The sequence below is a fragment of the Saccopteryx leptura genome, chromosome 10 (assembly GCF_036850995.1).
Source record: "Saccopteryx leptura isolate mSacLep1 chromosome 10, mSacLep1_pri_phased_curated, whole genome shotgun sequence".
In the NCBI taxonomy this organism is placed as follows: domain Eukaryota; kingdom Metazoa; phylum Chordata; class Mammalia; order Chiroptera; family Emballonuridae; genus Saccopteryx; species Saccopteryx leptura.
Window position 1 is genome coordinate 24,528,727 of NC_089512.1, and position 17,531 is coordinate 24,546,257.

Here is a 17,531-nt window from a genome sequence, read left to right on the forward strand (position 1 = left end):
AGTATACGCTTCTTTGCTTTAGCTTGGTCCTCTCTTTCAGATGCTTCCCACTGTCTTAAGTGAACAGTGCTTGCTTGCCTCCCACAGTCTGGACACCCCGACTCCGGTCCTTCCCATGCTAGAGCCCCTCAGCCGGTACCCCGAGCTGTGGGTACAGTTCACAGGGAAGTGCCTAGGGAGAGAGGAGAATTGAGGACCATCACCTCAGCCTCAAACTTGTGATTCAGCCTCTATTCTGGTTTCAGGATTTGCTCTCCAGTTTCCCTTTCCGGAATAAAAAGGCCCACCTTCCAAAATGAATAGCAATCACTACTTAAACCTGTTTGAGGTTGAGTCAGGTAAACAGCAGCCACTCTACAAATTCCTGCTAGAAGTATTTTCATACAGGGATTTGGAGGTTTATACACCTGTTGGAAGAGCCAGGAGAGAGAGAGTTGAGAAGGGGAAACACGGAGTTTCCTTTTTGTTTCCCTGAAATGCTGACATGGTTAATTCTTTAGGGCTCCCTGGAAAGCTTAGGGACACTCTCTGTCCATGTGACCAGCTCCAACTGCCTCCAAAGAACAGGACCTTCTCTGAGCTTCCAAATCTCACCCAAGAGTTTCTCTACACAACAGCCTCACTCAGCTCTAGACAGAGAAGGAGAGTCTAGGACAGGAGTCCCCAAACTTTTTACACAGGGGGCCAGTTCACTGTCCCTCAGACCGTTGGAGGGCCGGACTATAAAAAAAACTATGAACAAATCCCTATGCACTCTGCACATATCTTATTTTAAAGTAAAAAAAAAACAAAATGGGAACAAATACAATATTTAAAATAAAGAACAAGTAAATCTAAATCAACAAACTGACCAGTATTTCAATGGGAACTATGCTCCTCTCACTGACCACCAATGAAAGGGTGCCCCTTCTGGAAGTGCAGCGGGGGCCGGAAAATGGCCTCAGGGGGCCACATGTGGCCCGCGGGTCATAGTTTGGGGACCCCTGGTCTAGGAAGTGCCATCCCAGCTCCTTCTCCCACATGCGCAGAACTTACAAGGAGGTAGTACAGTCTAGATGCAGGCTTGACGGCAGACAAGCCAGCACACTAACCATTTACTGAATGCTTTGAATATACATAGTAAGCACTGTGCTAAATTATATCATCTAATCCTCATAATAAATCATGACATAGGCACTCTCTTCATTAACAAAAGGAGAAACAAAACTCAGAGGGGTAAAGAAATATGCCCAAGGTTACACAGATAAAAAATGGTTCCATTAAAATTTGAACAGTCGACTGACTAGAAAATCCAACCATAACCACCATGCTATATATCCATGAACCCTGGCCTTTTGGTTAAGATCCTTCAAATGAATGAATCCTTGCTAAAATCCTCTATCCCTAGTTGGAGACTAATCTGTCTCTTCTGCTTCACGTTGGGTTCTCTTTTGGGTAAACCTTCCAGAAACAAAGTGGTGCTTCACAATGGATCCAGTTTTTTGTGTTTTTTTTTTTTTGCTGAGTTTTTCTAGAATTAAGACTTTCTAGGACCAAGAAATGCAAACCAGACATGCACTGGCCACCACCTTTTTTTTTTTTTTTTTTTTTTTGTATTTTTTTTTTTTTTCCTGAAGCTGGAAACAGGGAGAGACAGACAGACTCCCGCATGCACCCGACCGGGATCCACCCGGCACACCCACCAGGGGGCGACGCTCTGCCCACTAGGGGGCGATGCTCTGCCCCTCCGGGGCGTCGCTCTGCCGCGACCAGAGCTACTCTAGTGCCTGGGGCAGAGGCCAAGGAGCCATCCCCAGTGCCCGGGCCATCTTTGCTCCAATGGAGCCTTGGCTGGGGGAGGGGAAGAGAGAGACAGAGAGGAAGGAGGGGGTGGGGTGGAGAAGCAAATGGGCGCTTCTCCTATGTGCCCTGGCCGGGAATCGAACCCGGGTCCCCTGCACGCCAGGCCGACGCTCTACTGCTGAGCCAACCGGCCAGGGCCAGCCACCACCTTTGACGGCTGAAGTCAGACTGTGGGCCACTTCTCTGGACACCAATCCTATACCCACATTAGTTCACCTACCCTGTCCCACTAGCTCAAGTTCCCAACATCCTGCAAGGTCAAATGATACATATTATAACACTGCAAGATTGCCTGACTGGCAGTGGTGCAGTGGATAGAGGTCCCAGGTTCAAAACCTCAAGGTGGGCTCATCTAGCTTGAGCGCAGGCTCACCAGCTTAAGTGTGGGTCACCAGCTTGAGCGTGAGCTAATCAACATGATCTCAGGGTAGCTGGCTTGAGTCAAAGTCACTGACTTGAAGCCCAAGGTCGCTGGCTTGAGCAAGAGGTCACTGGCTCAGCTAGAGCCCCCCAGTCAAGGCACATATGAAAAGCAGTCAATGAACAACTAAAGTGACACAACTATGAGTTGATACCTCTCATCTCTCTCTCTCCAACCTCTCTTTCTCTCTCTCCTTCCTGTCTATTCTCTCTCTCTCTCTTTCTCAAAAATAGTAACATTGTGAGTCCATCAAGCCAATTCTCTTACTATTCTCTGTCTCTAACTGTAACTCCTGAAGCTCTCTAACACAAATGTACTGTGAACACATTTCCCAATTAAAGTCAGACAATAAGCCTAAAATGGCACAAAAATTTATAGCAGCCATTATTGCCTACAGTATTCTCAATCAAGCTTTACTGGCTCAAACCTGCCTCTCTAGTCTTATAGCTCATTATTTTCCTAAGTATAATTTCTCCTGTCAAAATTTATCTACTTATTATTTCTCTAAACAAACAAACAAACAAACCTGTGTGGACCTGTCTCTATAACTTTACTCACGCTGTCCTTTCCACTTAGAAGGCCTTTTTAAGCCCCTTTCATGCCTCATAAATTACAGCCTGATTCTCAGAGCACACTTCAAATGGTACATAACAAAAATTATACTTCTCAGTAACAAACACCACACAGTGCTTGTATTCTCGCTATTGCAGTGAGCATGGTACGTCTTCTATTAAACTAAAAATCATTGAGGGCCAGGATTCTTTATCTTAATGATGTTCCTCACTCACGTATTCACAAATACAGTGGCCTAAACTATAAGAGATGATGAACAGAAATTTTTCAAATTTAATTTATGAATTCAAAGACGGTCAAGAAAACTGTTATGTGTCCTTAGTCTATTGGCTCCATGGTAGACCATTGGCCTGGTATATGGAAGTCGCAGGTTCAATTCCCAGTCAGAGCACACAGGAGAAGCGACCATCTGCTTCTTCACCCCTGCCCCTCCCCTTCTCTCTCTCTCTCTCTCTCTCTCTCTCTCTCTTGCTTTCTTCCCCTCCTGCAGCCATGGCCCGATTGGTATGATTGCACTGGCCCAGGCACTGAGGATAGCTCCGTGGAGCCTCTACCTTGGGTGCTAAAAATAGCTCAGTTGCCAGCATGGCCCCAGATGAGGGTTGCAGGGTGGATCCCAGTTGGGGAGCATCTGTCTCTCTATCTCCTCTCCTGTCTTAGAAAAGAAGAAGAAGAAGAAGAAAAAAAGAAAATTGTTACCTAATAAATTAGAATGTTTCTAGTTTTCCCAACTTGGAAAAGATATATTCTATACAATATATTTTATATTCCATACAATAATTTCTAGCTATAGAAAACAGGGACTTTATATGATGTAAGTGTAAAGAAATGTAATAAGATACCACCAAAGAAAAAAGTCATAAAGGAAAAATAATCTAGTCTCCAATTACCAATAGATTGTAACTCTTGTCCCCTCCCAAGGTTGGTGATCCATGAGGAGTCTGTACAGGTTACAGATTCTGACCATTTATCTAATTATGTTCCATTTGCAACAGTTATATTCAATCTATTAAATTACTTAGTCAAACCCTTGAAGTTTCCCCTACCTCCCTTCCTAAAAGTATTTCCTTTAATATGTTAAATGAGTAACAGAAGCTCTTGCTGAATGCTTGCCAAAAGACACCAAATAACTGAGGCTAGAGCAAATTTATCTCCTGGGTCACTGAAGCACAGGAATATCAAACATCTAGAGAGAATAAGAGCCTAATAATATAAGGTGTCTTGAAGACTGAAAACATTAGGAAGGTTTAAGGCCCAAACACTATAAGTTAATAGCAAGGAATCTTTGTTTTCAACTGAAAGGAAAATTTTAGACTGTAGGCATAAATGTAGCTCCATCCTGGTAGAAGTAGACACCAATGGAACTGGGTTAAGATTACAACCTGAAGAGGAGTTGGTAGGAGTGGGACTGAGATAGGAAAGTTGAATATTCAAGTTTTGCCATGTTAGAGGCAATTACCTGTAAGCCAAGAGATAAAGGCAGAAGTTACAAAACAGAAGCTAGCAGTTGTCAAGCAGACTTGAAAGGTCTGGAAGCCAGTGTTTGAAGACAGAGGTGTTAAGAGTCTTAGGTATCAGGAATCAGGAGCAAATCAAGCATTTGAAGCAAAAAAAAAAAAAAAAAAAAACAAAGTCAAAGCAGAGGTAAGAAAGATAACAGAATTTCAATGGCCGTGGTTAATATAAATATAGAATTCTGAATGTCGTATCAGTCAAGACACTGGCATCAGAAAGAATACAAGTCTGACTTGTGAAACAAACAAGACATCTACCTGAAACTGATACTCTGTGACTTCCTCTATGCATTTTATTTATTGAGTGTTATTCTGAGTTCATAGGTAAATGAAGAAAGTAATTAAATTAGCTGGAGCCGAGGACCATCCCAAATACAGGTGAGTTTTGTTGGCAGGAGGAAGAGGAGTAGATAAACTGGGTTTGGAAAATTGTATTTTTCAAAGGCGATCAACACTGTATCTCCCATAGAAAATACTATGCTGCAACATGAACTTGCCATTCTTCCATAAACCTGAAGGGAAGGGGGGAGGGCGCTGTCAGGAGGGGGACAAGGGAGATGTTGAGGGGAATATGGGGAAGGGGGGATGTATTCGGGGTGGCCCTAAAATCTATGTAAACACAATTAATTTAATTTTTAAAAATAAAAAAATAAAGTAAAAAAAAAAGAATCATTGTAGAACACTATGAAAAACTATATGCCACCAAATTTAACAATCTAGAAGAAATGGGTAAATTCCTAAAACAATACAATCCTCCTTCCACGAAGAAGTAAGATAGCTTAAATAGACCTATTAAGCAGGGAGGAAATAGAAACAACTATCAAAAACCTCCCCAAAAATAAAAGTCCAGGGCCAAACGGTTATACTAGTGAATTCTATCAAACATTCAAAGAAGATTTGGTTCCTATTCTACTCAAAGTCTTCCAAAAAATTGAAGAAGCAATACTTCCAAACACATTTTATGAGGCCAATATAACCCTCACACCAAAACCTGGCAAGGATGGGACAAAAAAAGAAAACTACAGATCAATCAATACCTCTAATGAATACAGATGCAAAAATCCTAAACGAAATACTAGCAAATCGAATACAACAACACATTAAAAAAAAATAATTCATCATGATCAAGTGGGATTTATTCCAGAATAACAAGGATGGTTCAAAAAAAAAAAAAAGTAAAACCTCATTATCCTACCTAGACCTGGCTTTGGTGGCTTGCTTGACCTATATAAGGTGGCAGAAGTGACACTTTGCAGCTTTTGAGACAGGATCATAAGCTTCACAGTTTTCCCCTAGACCTCTGAGAAGGTCACTGTTGGGCTGCTCCCTCTGCAAACTGCTCCCATGCTGAGGTCTCAACGTCACCTGGAAAGGTCATGGGTAGGTTCCCGGGAGGGCAGCTCCAGCAAAACTCTCAGCAGTCAGCATCAACCGCCAGCCCTGTGACACTCCTACTCAGCTGAACCTCAGACAAATGCAGGCTCAGCCTCTGTTCGACTTCAGTTGCATGAGAGACCTCAAGCCAAGCAAAGCCAACCCACAAAACTGTGAGAGATAATAATAAATTGTTGTTTGAAGCCATATGTTTTTGAAGTGACTTGTAATGCGGCACTAGATCATCAGTACCTGGAATTAGAGGGATGATTTCGAAAATTACTTCTATCTATAGCTAGTAATAGTGAGGCCGCGTGATTTACAATCACCACCTCCAGTACACTCAGAAATTCATTCCGGTTCCTGCACCCCACTTCTTTTGATGTGCAATAAAAAGTTGGATGGAGGAAGGATTTCAAATTTCAAAGGAGATTTGGGAATATCTGGGGAGTTTGATTCGCAGTGTCCCCAATCACGCCTATTGCTTGTAACCGAGATTTGGCTAAAACTTGGAACAATTTAAAATGCGAACCATTCTACATTAAAAGGCCAGGGTGGTGAGTGAAATCTGGAGATAATGGAGTGATTGCCGAACAGCTTAGAGCAGGGCTCCCCAAACTTTTTATACAGGGGGCCAGTTCACTGTCCCTCAGACCGTTGGAGGGCCAGACTATAAAAAAAACTATGAACAAATCCCTATGCACACTGCACATATCTTATTTTAAAGTAAAAAAACAAAACGGGAACAAATACAATATTTAAAATAAAGAACAAGTAAATTTAAATCAACAAACTGACCAGTATTTCAATGGGAACTATGCTCCTCTCACTGACCACCAATGAAAGAGGTGCCCCTTCCGGAAGTGCGGTGGGGGCCGGATAAATGGCCTCAGGGGGCCGCATGCGTGGTTTGGGGACCCCTGCCTTAAAGAATCCACACTCTGGTGATGACTGGCACTCACAGGGGGAAATTTTCCAGAGAGATAAGTCAGACCTTTCTCAAATAATAAATACTAGCAACCACGCGGCTTGTTATGCTGCTGCATTTCCTCTGGAAATATTACAGGTGCCAGGCTGTTTCTCATACTTCCAATCCTTCAATGGTCTAGTACCTGTTAAAGCAGGACAGTGCAAAACAGAGGAATTCTCAGCTTAGAGTCAATTCTCAATTATCCAAGGCTCGTGGGATTACAGTTCAATCCAGTAAAGCTCTGCTTAAATATTGGCTTCATTGACATTTGGGGACATCTAGAAATTCCATCTGTTTAATTTTAATTTTGCTAACATCACAACTAAGTTCTTTGAAATCTAAATATTGAATCAGAACCACTTGTCATGAAAGTTTGGGCTAGATATAAGAGGAAAAAAGAAAACATTTATTAATTGTCTTTTGTGTATACATTGCTTGATATACAAAATATAATTTAATCTAATCCCCATAGAAACTCTATGAGATATTATCTTTATTTTACAAAAAAAAATAAATTGTAAATTGAGGCTCAGAGGTCAACTTAGGTTTGCTCCACTTTTCTGTTTTGCTGCTTAACATTAGATTTAGGAGTATGGATGCTAAAATCAAACAGTTTGGATTTAATTCTCTGTTTTCATCATGATATATTTCTATCAGAATTGGTTTTCTAATGTAGGGTTCATCTCTGTTTTCATATAAAGCAGTTTCTCTTTAATTTCGCTTTGTGAAAAAAATTACATTTTTCTTAAATGACCTAGCTTCTATTTTCTTTAACTCACAACTTTACCTCTCCGTTAACCACCAAGGCATAGAAGTAAAACAGGCAACCATTGAACTCAAATACAAGCAGCAGCAGACATTGAAACAGGATGGGAAGTGGAAAGAACACAAGTCATTTTAAAAAGCACAGTGACCACCTGACCAGGTGGTGGCACAGTGGATAGAGCGTCAGACTGGGATGCGGAGGACCCAGGTTCGAGACCCCAAGGTCACCAGGGGGTCTCTTGAGTGCAGGCTCATCTGGCTTGAGCATGGGCTCATCACCTTCAGCCCAAATGTCACTGGCTTGAGCCCAAGGTCGCTGCCTTGAGCATAGTGTCACTCACTGTGCTGTAGCCCCCCAGTCAAGGCACATATGAGAAAGCAATCACTGAACAACTAAGGAGCCGCAACAAAGAATTGATGCTTCTCATCTCTCTCTCTGTTCCTATCTGTCTATCCCTATCTGTGTATGTCTCTCTCTGACTCTGTCACAAAAAATAATAAAAAGCACAGTGACAAAAAAAAAAAAAACGAACAAAAAGGGCACAGTAATCACATGACCTAGAATTTCCTGACAATGTTTTCTTCTTATTATCAAAAATAATATTCTACCTGTTGGTGTCCTGAGTTTTGTTTGGAAAGCATGGTCCCCCTCTGTATAAAGGGGAAAGTAATGCTGCAATAGCAGTCTATTAGGGCCCGTTGGTGACACTGATGGAAGCACACATGCCTTCAATATAGCCCGTGCCAAATATAGGCCTTTAGCCCGTGCCAAATATAGGCCTTCAACGTAGAAGCACAGGTCCCTACCAATTTTGCTGCCTATTTTACATACAACACAGGATGGAAATATAAATTTTCTGCATTGCAACTTATAATGTTGACCTATTAAAAATCTTTGTGGTGATGAGTTATCCATTAACTAAGGGACCAGAACTCCAGGCAGATGGTTCTAACTCTCTTTCAGTAGTATGTCGCTTGTCTGGTTGCTGACTGGCAATTAAACAAAGAATTAAATTTCATTCCACAGTATGACAATCTTATGGGAACGCTACGAGGTAAGTAAAAAATTAGTCTATAATCTCTCATATAATGAATTCATAAAAAGCATTTGCAGGCATCACATACGATGCAACAGTAGAATGCGGAGTGTTGTAAATCAGAGAGCACATTGACTATGCCGAAGATTAAGTAATGACAATGTACAAATTAACTTCAGCAGTCATCCTTGAGGAATACATTTCACCGGGGTCATATCAACTTCAGCACAGACAAGCAGGAGGGGAAGAAAGAAACCAGCAAAGATCAAAGGAGAATCTCCAGCAAATAGAATTTCTAAAATGTAAGGTAAAGAAAAATAATATCGAACCTAACCTCTTTTCATCTAAATTTCACTTAAATTTCATTTCTAAAGGAAATTTAGACTAAAATAAATTAAATCTATTTTTAACTGATAACTAATAAGCTAGCATTGTATGTCAACTCACAGAGACAAATGAAAAAAAACAAGTAAAGATAATAGATTATCTAATATTGGTAATCAAATAAATATGAGAAAAGTAAGATGTATGAAAAATCGGGCCTGACAAGACAGTGTTGCAGTGGATAAAGAGTTGGCCTGGGATGCTGAGGACCCAGGTTCAAAGCCCCAAGGTTGCTGTCTTGAGCACAGGCTCATCCAGCTTGAGCGTAGGGTCACTGGCTTGAGCATGGGATTATAGACATGACCCCATGGTTGCTGGCTTGAGCACAAAGGTCACTGGCTGGAGCCCAAGGTCACTTGCTTGAGCAAGGGGTCATTGCTTCAGTTGGAGTCCCCACCCCTTGGTCAAGGCACATATGAGAAAGCAATCAATGATCAACTAAGGTGCTGCAGATATGAGTTGATGCTTCTCATCTCTCTCCCTTCCTGTCTGTCTGTTCCCATCTGCCTCTCTCTTTCTCACTAAAATAAAAGAAAAAAATGAGAAAAGGCATTTAGAAAATATATCCATTGAAGTAAATTATGAAGGACATGTCCAGATACATGGTAGATTGAGTTGATATGGGCTATCTTCCCATTACAAACTACAAAAGTTCCAAACTCAGGTGTAAATAGCTCTACTGAAACTCGAGCAGCCTGGAGTGGCATTGGACTCAAACACAGGGTCTAGGGCAGGGGTCTCAAACTCACGGCCCGCGAGCCGCATGCGGCCCGCCGAAACAATTTTGTGCGGCCCGCAGACTAATCCATGAAGTTCAAAATATTTTGGATAAAATTAAGTAAGCCTAGGGGCCTACTTGTATTTTTCATTTCTCTAGCATCCTAGCTAGATATTAGCTTAGTTAACAGCAGTTGTGATGCGAACTACAGTTTCTGGTCGTTTTGTGACACTGAGTAAACTGCATGTACGATTGTGCTTGTTGTACTGATTTTTTTTTTGTTTTCAACTGCAGTGAGAAAAGTGTTGCGTAACAGTTGCCTTTTGTAGACCTAGTGCGGCCCGCCGAACGGCTGTGATCTTGCTCTGCGGCCCACATACTGAGTTGAGTTTGAGACCCCTGGTCTAGGGGATGACTAGCCTCAATGGGGTTCAGAATGAAAAAAGTAATACTAAAATTAAGACCTTTGCAGAGAACTGGAAACTAGTTCCAGGCACCTAGTCTATGAAATACAACTAGAAAAACTATCACCATCGAAGTCAAAATGTTAAGAACATTTGTCTTCTGGGTGAGAAAAAAAAGTTTCCTGAAAGAAATTTAAAAACCTAGCTTGCCCTACACGCAAGGATAGAGTCAAGAGATAATAATGTGTACGTCTCTGCTTCCCTCTGTGCTGTCCCCCTTAAATATACTCTCCCTGCATAGGCATTCCTGGCTCCAAGGTGCTGGTAGATCACAGCCGTCCCGGCCACAGAGCTCCAGCCTGATACGAGTGTGGAGGACAGGCTTTTCTCTGACATGACCACTGTTAGACCCTCATGCTAGATCCAGTCAGATCCAGAGCAGAACAGAGATTGCTTCACAAAAATCCAATCAGAAGCTGTCTAATCTACCCCTCCCCTATACCGCACAGGGTGCTGGTTTGAGCTGGTTCTGAGAACAAGACTTTGCCCTGCCCCATGCAAGCATGGTAAGCAGGCAAATATGATAGACAGCTTCCCCGTATCTGGGGCACATGAAGCTCCAGTACCCTTGTCCCCTGCTCTGTCCTATATGACTCTTAGTGCCTGACTGACAGTATAAAAGTTATCTATAGTGTCTCACTGACACCCAAGGCACACCACATATGTAAGTTCCCTTTAATGAACTCTTAATGGCTCTGGCTGGTTGGCTCAGTGGTACAGTGTGGGCCCTGCATGTGGAAATACCGGGTTCAATTCCTGGTCAGGGCACACAGGAGAAGTGACCATCTGCTTCTCCACCCTTCCCCTTCCTCTTTTTTCTCTCTTTCTCTTCCTCTCCCACAGCCTTGGCTTGAATAGTTTTAGCAAGTAGGCCCTAGGCACTGAGAATGTCTCCATGGCCTTGCCTCAGGCACTGAGATGACTCCGTTGCTGAGCAACGGAGCAGTGGCTCCAGATGAGCACAGTATCCCCCAGGAGGGGGCTTGCTGGGTGGATCCCAGTCAGGATGCATGTGTGAGTCTGTCTATCTGCTTCCCTGCCTCTCACTCCACTAAAATAAATAAATAAATAAACAAACAAACTCTTAATGTAACAATAACACTGTCAGCCTCCTCCTCTGGTCTCTCCGCCTTTGAAATTTTATGTAGCAATACCATTCAGTGTTAACACCCAACTCCAACTATGAACTACCATCCCTAAGTTACCATTTTAAATCTCTGGGGGAGGCAATTCAAATGCCCCAGACTGAGTCAAGTCCACCGGTTTAAGAAACTGAGATCAGAGGAGAAAGTCATAGGATGTTTTCAAGACGGGCCTGAAGATTCTCCAAGAACACAACATGAACTTGACAGGCATCAATGTATCGAAATACAAGCTCTATGATTACAGAAAGTAGAAGTATGCAAAACAAGGGCCTAGGAAATGTGAACAAGGGTCTGCAGCAAGGGAACACATGTCATTCAAGCTCCAAGACTGCCTTTCTTCCCATAGCTCTTTGAAAACCAGGTATAGAAATAGTTCAGGTCGACTTTATACAAATTGGATGGGAGGCAAACCCAAGTCGGATGTGTTCTTTCTCGTGTACACACGGCTCTACTTGGTTTCAGAAAATCATTGCAAATGGAGAGAGCAGTTTGTAGGGAACGGGAGAAAGAGAGGTCTCATTCAGGAGCACTTTTGGAATCAAAATATGGAGAGCGAATAGAAGACTTTGATAACTAACGGCCAACCAAATGGAACATAGCTGAGCTAGAAGAGAAAAGATAAGGTCTCTTTAGCTGAATGTGAGGAAAGCTCACTAAAGCTCGATTAAGACAAATGAGACTGTGTCGTAATGATGAAGGGATAACTCACAAGCTCCAAGCGCAGGAATGCGATCCAGCCTCCAGCAGGGACTGAGACCAGAGCCGCGAAAGCCCCGGCACCTTCTCCTTGAATGTTTCTCTCTCTTACTACTCTTAACGAAGAGCTCACACGGTAAGAACATATTAAATGCCTCAACAAGAAAAAGGCAGAGGACAAGTGCATTTGGCAAATAAATCCATGAAAAAATGTCTGTTCTCATTTGTAACTTTACTCTTTGTATATTCGACTATAAATTTCTCTCTTTTTAATGACCGGGTGTGGAAAAGATACTGTGAAATTTGATTGTATAGAATGTTACGCATATTCTGTACCGTAACTGGTCAGTACTATCAAAACATTCTAACATCTCTCTATCCTTGGACCCCGAGCACTTGCTTTTTTAGGAATGTATTGTAAGATACAAATTAGGCCTCAAAAACTATAAACAGTAAAGTGTTTATAAAAAGTACCAAGAAAAACCCCCCAAAAGAATCAAAAACAAACTAATGTCCAAAAATAATAATTGCTTAAATAAAGTTGATCCAGCCCTGGCCGGTTGGCTCAGTGGTAGAGCGTCGGCCTGGCGTGCAGGAGTCCCGGGTTCGATTCCCAGCTAGGGCACACAGGAGAAGCGCCCATCTGCTTCTCTACCCCTTCCCCTCTCCTTCCTCTCTGTCTCTCTCTTCCCCTCCCACAGCCAAGGCTCCATTGGAGCAAAGATGGCCCGGGCATTGGGAATGGCTCTGTGGCCTCTGCCTCAGGTGCTAGAATGGCTCTGGATGCAACAGAGCAACGCCCCAGAGAGGCAGAGCATCGTCCCCTGGTGGGCATGCCTGGTGGATCCCGGTCGGGCACATGCGGGAGTCTGTCTGAGTGCCTCCCCGTTTCCAGCTTTGGAAAAATGCAAAAAATAAATAAATAAATAAATAAATAAATAAATAAATAATAAATAAATAAAAAATAAAAAAATAAAGTTGATCCACTCTCATGTTAAAAGTCTCTGCAACCACTAGAAAGTATACTATAACAGAATGGTGATGTTCTAAATAATTAAGTGATAAGGGCAGATTACAAGATGGTCTATAATTATCTATATAATTTTACATACACAAACATATATATAATATATAACATATTAGCTATAAATTATAAATATACACAGTCTTTTAAATATTCATCAGATATACATGAAAAAATTTTAAGCACTCAAGAGAGAGAGGGACAGAGACAGACAGAAAGGGAGAGAGATGAGAAGCATCAGCTTGTAGTTGTGGCACCTTAGTTGTTCATTGATTGCTTTCTCATATGTGCCATTACTGGGGGTGGCGGGGGTGCTCTGGCCAAGCCAGTACCCTTTGCTCAAACCAGGGACCATGGGCTGAAGCCAGCAACCTTTGGGCTCAAACCAGCGACCATGGGTCATGTCTATGATCCTGCGCTCAAACCAACAACCTCGCACTCAAGCTGGAGAGCCCACGCTCAAGCTGGATGAGCCAGTGCTCAAGTCAGTGACCTCAGAGTTTTTCATCCGGGTCCTCAGCATCCCAGGCCAGTGCTGTATCCACTATGCTGCCACCTGGTCAGGCAAAATATCAAGAGTGGCTTTGTCTGCGTAGTAGAGTTACAAGAGGTTTTTATTTTGTATACGTAGGTTATTGTCTATTCTTCAGTTTCCAAAATAGATTAAGTTGCTTTCTTATAATCAGAAAATAATTATTTAATTACAATACAACTTCTTCAATGAGGGAGGCATTTTCCCTGTCCCTCTTGACTGGGTGAAGGATGATTCATTTACTAAGAGAAGGGTCACAGAGGTGGCAGCTATCTTGGGTGGCTAGAAGTCCACTGTCTTCTTTACAAATGCGCAAAGCCCTTTTCAATACTCCTTCCCAAAGCAAAACACAACAGCACATTTCTAATAAGAGCAATTTGTTCCTGATGATGAGTTTCTACCAAAATAATCGAGACATTATTCAGAATCTTCAAAAGCAAAAATACAAACAATAATCACAACATAGCACATACAATAAAAAGGATAAAATATACAGTGAAAACAAGGGCATCTCATCAAAAAGAAGGGATTGCTGTTAAAAATGTCTAGGCTCTCATTAAAGGCATTTATTTTCTTTAATAATAGCTCCACTTTGGGAATGCTAATGCCAAAATGACTTTATTTCTCTCTCTTAATGGTATGTCATGTTCACGTTTAGATGTCTCTGAGAGTGTTCATGTGGGTGTCCGCTCAAGAGAGTGTGATTGCTGTATTACTTACAATAATCAAAAGTGACAAAAACAAAAAAGACTGTGTGCTTATAATTAATAAACATGTATTTTTAAAAATTTTTTCCTACAATCATGGTTTAAACTGAGTTGGGTTTAAGCAAGCTGGCTCTCTCTTCTTGTTTTTCTCTCCTTCCCAAATATTATCCCACTGCCTGTCAAAGTAGCCAAAATTGACCCTAGGGTCTTGAAGGCCTTTACCTTATCAAGAGACTTTTATTATTTAAAAGCAAACACTCCCCGAGCTAAATTCAGTTCAGTCTTTGATTAGCTGCAGTCATCTAAGAGTCAGAAATGACCAGCAAGAAATACCAGGTGAGGGGACTCTTTGCCAAAGACATATGGGAAGACATATGGGAAGACATATGGGAAGCAAAAGGAGAGATGAAAGGATTAAAAAGCAAGCACTACTCAGTCCCCATATACAGATGATGGATATAATCATTAGTTCTGGGTTGGAGGGAATGACGTATTTTTAAAAATCAAGGAAGCATCCCCTTTGTCCCCATCTTATTCAAGAATAGAAAGCAAACCACTCGCTCCCTGAGAGGAGCTGCTTCCTCTTCTAACCACAAGGTGGGGCTCTCTTCATGATTTCCAAGCTGAGATTCCATGCTCGGAGCTAACACAGTGGGGAGCTTGCATCAGAAACACCACTTATAAACCGTGCTCCTCCAGGCAATTGTTTTAAATAGAACTTGCTGCTATGAGCCGCTCTACCCAAGTATAGAGATTTCTGTCCAAGGAAAAATCCTTCATTACTGATGTGACATCTATCTGGGCCAAGTCCCTGGCTGTCTACCCCTTGGCTCAAATCTGCTCACCTGATTCTTTCTTTTTTTCATTTCAAAAGCATGTTCACATTATTCTTTTTATGGTATTACTGCATGAAAATGAACAACAAGCAGTTTACCCGGCAAGTTATTTCTCCGGTAAGATCAGTTTGACACTGTTTTCTCCTATATTTCATATCCAAAGAAGAGAGAAATTTGACACATGGGATGTGTATTTATGCTGCATAAATACATAGCATATTATTTAAATGTTTCCGTTTCAGAGAAGCAAAGAGATAAAGACATGTCTATAATTATCCCTCCACCATCAATAAAGTTCAAATTACTCTCTGTTCTTAAAGATAGAGGAAATATTTAAATATTTTTATTAAGTTTCAGGAATTGCATATTCAACAATTTGCTATATCATGGAGCCCTAGATGCAGAAGGTGTCTTGAGATTCTACTTACATGAAGGAAAGTCTTCAGTTAATCGATTTTATTGGATTATAATAATACAACCCCCCCTAAAAAAAAAGCCTATTTTTAATTTTTAATTCATTGCCTGCATTCAAACATTACATTTCATTTCCAAATCCATATTTCTTATTATCTCTTGAAAATGTGAAAGATCTAGTAATACATCCGAGTCGCTGGAGACTAGTTACAGCTGCTCTCTTCAGAGGGACAAACCCTCTGTGGTTTGCCATTATGCTTGACAGGACTTCTTTATTACCTCGGATGGGTTCTCTCGTTTATTTAAGCTGTCTGGGCCATACAGATATTTTATGTTTTGATTCCTGGCCTTAAATTTGATTGGTTACTTGTCCCAGAGTCAAGAAGATTATGAAAGGAGCAGAAAAGCTCATAATCGCCATGAAGAACCACCAACTATTGAAATAACACAAGTCATTATAGAAATAAAGAGCTGAAACGGGCCTCAGAACTAATGTAGTCGGCTTCATTACTACAGATGAAGGGATGAAGGTCCAGGTGAGTCACACATTGAATAGAACAAAGATTGGGTCTTCTGATGTCCAACATGGGTCTTGCACGGCCCCACGGAGTCGCTACCAGAACTAGTATTTGAAGGTTAGGACACGGAGTCACTACCAGAACTAGTATTTGAAGGTTAGGACACGGAGTCGCTACCAGAACTAGTATTTGAAGGTTAGGACACGGAGTCGCTACCAGAACTAGTATTTGAAGGTTAGGACACGGAGTCGCTACCAGAACTAGTATTTGAAGGTTAGGACACGGAGTCGCTACCAGAACTAGTATTTGAAGGTTAGGACACGGAGTCGCTACCAGAACTAGTATTTGAAGGTTAGGACACGGAGTCGCTACCAGAACTAGTATTTGAAGGTTAGGACACGGAGTCGCTACCAGAACTAATATTTGAAGGTTAGGAAACGTCATCATGAAACCCTGATCAGAGTCCTGGCCCTCATCCCTCATGTTGTGAAAATATTCTTTGAGCTTAAATATTAAGAAAAGGCAGTACTAGCCTGACCTGTGGTGGCGCAGTGGATAAAGCGTCGACCTGGAAATGCTGAGGTCGCCGGTTCGAAACCCTGGGCTTGCCTGGTCAAGGCACATATAGGAGTTGATGCTTCCAGCTCCTCCCCGTTCTCTCTCTCTGTCTCTCTCTCTCTCTCTCTCTCTGTCTCTCTCCCTCTCCTCTCTAAAATGAATAAATAAAAATTAAAAGAAAGAAAGAAAAGGTAGTACTTCGAACTCTTTAAGGACAATTAAGAAAAGTCCATGGGGATAAAATTCTCACGAGGCAAGGACAGGATCTAGAAAAATGAAGCTGACCTAGATCAGGAATGAGAAAATTCTTCTGGTAAAAAGCCAAAGGGTAAATATTTTTAAGTTTTGTGTTTGTATGATCTCTATGGCAACAACTCAACCCCGCTGTTGTAGGAGAAAGGCAGCCACAATCATATGAATAAATAGATGTTACTGTGTTCCGATAAAACTTTATTTAAGGACACTGAAAGTTGAATCTCATATAATTTTTATGTGCCGTGAAGTAATACTCTTCTTTGAATTTTTTGAACCACTAAAAAAATGTGAAAAGCATTTTTAATTGACAGGTCAAAGAAAAACAGGCAGGCAGGCAGGATTTGGCCTGTAGGCCAGTTTGCCAAACACTGGCCTAGGGCACGAGGTTGGGTAATAAGAGCAGCCAAACCTGCTTGTCACAGGTTTTCAGTTTGAATAGAAGAGTTCTTCCAGCCAGACTGGCCTGACATTTTTTTTGAGAGAGAGGGGAAGGGAGAGAAAGAGAGAGAGAGAGAAACATGTATTTTATCTCACCAAGGCCCGGACTGACTTTTTAATATTCGTAATATTGCTGTTTGAATTGTTTTACAGTTTGCTGTTCCTATCATTTACTCATATTCTCTTGTCTTCACAATGATCCTATAAGGTTTTTTATAATCTGTACAAAAAAATAAACAAATTTGAAATGCAGTATAAATTTTTTACAGATTATGACAACAGAAGAAAAATTCACCCAAAATAATCCACTGCAGAAAATATTTGAAATTCGCTTTATTGTTCTCTG